The sequence below is a fragment of the Propithecus coquereli genome, unplaced genomic scaffold, assembly GCF_000956105.1.
Source record: "Propithecus coquereli isolate 6110/MARCELLA unplaced genomic scaffold, Pcoq_1.0 Scaffold86, whole genome shotgun sequence".
NCBI classification, from domain to species: domain Eukaryota; kingdom Metazoa; phylum Chordata; class Mammalia; order Primates; family Indriidae; genus Propithecus; species Propithecus coquereli.
The window spans coordinates 4349223-4353846 of record NW_012154840.1 but is presented as its reverse complement, the minus strand read 5'-3'; positions in this window follow the sequence as shown (position 1 = coordinate 4353846).

Genomic DNA, 4624 nt, shown 5'->3' with positions numbered 1-4624 from the left:
CCTCGGCCTCCCAGAGTGCTAGGATTACAGGCATGAGCCACCACGCCCGGCCTGGATCCTGACTTTTAAATTTTAAAATTTGAGCACTGACTAGATATTTTAGGAAATATTATTTAATAGTGCATATTTGACAATGATATCATGATTGTGTTTTCTTAAGAGTCCTTATCTTTTATAGATACATGATCAATAGTTATAGAAAAAAAGATATGGTACTTGGAATTTGCTTTAAAATAATGGATGAGGACAAGTGGAGTTGGGTAGGAGTATAGATGAAATGACATTGGTCATTCCTTGCTAATTATTGAAATTGGGTTGGTAACCAGTATTAAGATGATCATTAGAACATTTTCTCTATGTTTGTGTATGTCTAAAATTTGCATAATAAAAAGCTTAATACAAAAGAATTAAGGAAAATGTATTAAAATGACACAGATTGGCGGGGGCAAGGGCAATATACGTAACCTAAACATTTGTAAACCCATAACGTGCTGAAATAAAAAAAAAAGAAAAAGAAAAAAAATGACATAGATAAAAACTGAGAGAAGGGATAGAAAAATTGACCAGTGGAACACAGACAGCCCAGAAGCAGAAACGTGCACAGATGGAACTCTGATATATACCATAGGAAGTACTGAAGAACACTAGGGAAATGAGGGGTTGCTCAGCAAATGGAGCTGGAAAAATTGGTTGTCCATATTTTACACTTGATTTTAGCCAAAGGCTGAGAAGCAATGTTTGTCCATATTTTAAAAACGAAAATCCACTCCAGATAGATTAAGAACTTAGATGTAAAAGCAAACCTTCAAAATTTTTAGGAGAAAATACAATCAAATATCTTTCTATCCTTGGGGTACAGAAAGACTTCTCAAAAGCCCTCAAAAAAGTTCTAACCATAAGAAAATAAAAAGTTAACATAAATTTCAGCTCCAATAATTTGATATACCTTCTAAGAATGTTCAATTATCGCCTACCTGGGACCAGGGATGTGGGGTGGTTATCTAGGGGAGCAGGGGGATACCTCTAGCAATAAATCTGATCCACTTGGCAGGACGGCACTCATGTTGCAACCTGAAGACCTCTTCTTCCACCCCTCTCATTCTGAACAAAAATAAAATCCGAATTTCTTCTATGCATGCTTGAGAACAATTCCTAAGGGGTAAAAGTTCAGGACTATTGGTTATGAAACATGCCATTGCTGTGACCAGGGCAGGCTGACATTTACTAAACTCTCTTACAAAAGTACCCCCTCCCAAAACTTATATCAGCTTGTTTATTCTCAAGTGCAATTCCTGGAGGGATTGAGGATGGTGTTTGTCAAGGAGAGAGGCAAATAGGCTGTGCATTAAAGCCACCTATGTGGCCGGCAGATGTTTGTTCTATGAAACCCATCTGTAAGTAAAGAGGTCGTTTTACTTACATTTTGGCCACTGTTGTGCCTCTTGTCATTGGTTCTTTATCCTTTGTCCTTCCATTGGAACCAAGTGCCTTCTGATTTATAATTAAATCTGATTGTCAGACTGTTACCACCCCCACAAACCATCCTAAAAAACAAAAAGACAAGAAGAAGAAAAGGTTTTACTCCGGTCCCACTCCATCCCCAGCAAATGCAGCAGCTTTCTTCTAAGCATACCAAAGTAAAATTCCTGTGGGTGAAGGTAATTGGGTAAGAAACCAGAAAATGAATTGAGCATTAAAACATCTGTTTGGGTACCTCCTACACTTCATTAAACCTGTAAGTATAAAAAAAGAAATCTGGATTTAGGTAAGAAGAAATTGTATTCCAAAGGATTATGGCAAGAGGGGGGAAAGGAACTATTGCAATAGGGAAAAACTGACCACGAAATCCTCAAGTGTCTCAAAGGTCAGACAGGAAAAGACTTTCCTTTTACAGGAAGCAATGAGCATGACTAGAAAGAACAGGGCATGTGGAAGTGGGATGAAAGGGTATCAAGATTGGATAGTTGATCTTGAAATGTTTTTTCCTTTAAAAAAATGGGTCATTAAGGAGGGATTGCACGCTGGCTCAAGCAAAGGTTGGGTCAAGGTTAAAGGGCCTATGAGAAGGAGAGAAGCCTAATTAAAGTTTGGTCAAGTCAAGATTTCAGATATATTGCCCAGATGGGTCAGTGAGTACAAACAGTTCAGCCAATCACTTATGAGGGAAAGAATGGGAATTTGGAGGGTCTGTGTCTGGCCTTGCTACAGGTAAACAAGGATGGGTGGGGATATCCATGAGTTTTATTTAAGTCATATGGGGAAAGGTGGTTCCTTGCAATAAGCCATTTCCTGGAACACAAAAAGGTGGAAGAATTTCTTAATTGACCCACTTTTTCAAGAACACAGGCCTCAGGTAAAATTCAACATTATCGGTCCCCACTTTTGTTCAAAATGAATGACATTTGTCACTGAACATCTCAGAGGCAATTGTAAACCTCCTGAGTGGTGACAAGCAGGGTCTCCAAGCATTTCACCAGACATCCAGAGTGATCCAGACAATGGATTGTCCAGGGAGGAATCAGACAGCGGACTGTCCAGGAAGGAATCAAGCCCATGCATGGGTGATTTCTGCTGCAGTGATTAATCCTTGCAGGTAAGGTATATCAAGTTGCTGGCAAGAAGATAGATTGAAGGAACAAGAGAGATTTGATACAAAGAGACTGAGTAAAGAGCGTGTTTTTAATAATGTGGAAGGAAATAATAACAGGTGACATTTACTTAACACTTACTTTGTACCAGGCACCACTGTCAAATACTGCACCCTATTCCTCTAATCATACTAAAAGTATAATTTCTGGGGTATTTGTGAGAGAAAGCAGGAATGTGGGATTAATCATTAAAGCAGCTGCCTAGAACCCTACATGTCTTTCCAAGACCTAAAGCCCCTCTGTGAGTTATGAGGTTATTTTCACTGACAGTTGGTGTTCCTGGTGCTGCTGCTGCTCTCACCATCGGTTCCTTCTTTCACTTTCTTCTTAAATACTCCAGAATTTTCTTTTAATTTTTTTCTTAGATATTCTTATTTATTTGTAACATCTTTATTGAGGTATAATTTAAATACCATAAAATTCCCCCACTTTAAATGTATAATTCAATAATTTTTTCAGTAAACTCACGGAGTTGTGCAACCATCACCGCTATCCAGTTTTAGAATATTTCCATTGCCCCAGAAAGATCCCTAGCGCTCAGTTTCATCTGCTCCATATGCCCGATGTCAGCCCCAGGCAGCCACTTTGTTTTTCTACTGTCTCTATAGATTTGCCTCTTCTGGACCTTTGTAAATGTAATAATATAATATGTGGTCTTTTGTGTCTTTCTTCCCAGATGCCTTTTTGATTTGGGCCTGGATGTCTCCCATGCCTCGCCATCAGCACCTCAGTCTTTTTCTAATTACTTAGTACACATTATAAACCCTATAAACCAGTCCTCCAACAGAATGTAAAAGAGAGAGGGACTTCGTTCAATTTGTATTTGTTTCTATGTGTTTTTTCCCACATATATTATATGAATTCCCAAATATATACATATGTGTATGTTTAACCTCTCCCCTTTATTAATATTAAATGAACAGTAGAAAACAAATATCTATCTCTTTTTCACTTAAAATGTATTTTCTCATATATTATAAAAATTCTACAATGAATAATCTTGGACATATGTCATTTTGAATATGCACACGTATCTGTAGAATAAATCCCTACAAGTGGAAATGCTGGCCAAAGGATATGTGCATTTGTAATTTTGAAAGACAGTGATGTTTTCTCCCACACCCACATCAAACTTTTAGATCTTTGCTAACTTGATTCATTAAAAATGGTTATCAGTGGTTTTTGAATTCAGTGTGCACATTGCTTGGCATGTTGTAGGAACTCAATAAATGTCTGTTGTACTAGTTTGCAGTCCCACCAACAGTGTATAAGTGTTTTTATCTCTCTGCATCCATGCCAGCATTTGTTGTTTTGGGATTTTTTGATAAAAACCATTCTCATTGGAGTTAGGTAATATCTCATTGTGGTTTTGATTTGCATTTCCCTGATGATTAGAGACTTTGAACATTTTTTCATATGTGGAAGGTAGTATGGAGATACCTTAAAGAACTAAAAGTAGACCTAACAGTTGATCCAGCAATCCCACTACTGGGTATTTACCCAAAGGAAAAAAGGACATTTTATAAAAAAGACATCCACACTCAAATGTTTATAGCAGCACAATTCACAATCGCAAAGATGTGGAAACAACCCAAGTGCCCATCAATACATGAGTGGATTAATAAAATGTGGTATATGTATACCATGGAGTACTACTCAGCCATAAAAAATGGTGAACTAATACCTCTTGTATTAACCTGGATGGAGCTGGAGACCATTCTTCTTTCTAAGTCAAGTGTCACAAGAATGGAAAAACAAACACCACATGTACTTACCATTAAATTGGAAGTAACTGAACAACACTTATATGCATATATGGAAATAAAACTCATTGGAAATCAAGCAGGTAGGAGGGGCGAGGAGGGGATGAGTAAATTCACACCTACCTAACGGGTACAACGCACACTAACTGGGTGATGGGCACACTTACAACTCGGACTGAAGCTGTACAAAAGCAATTTATATAACTAAAACGT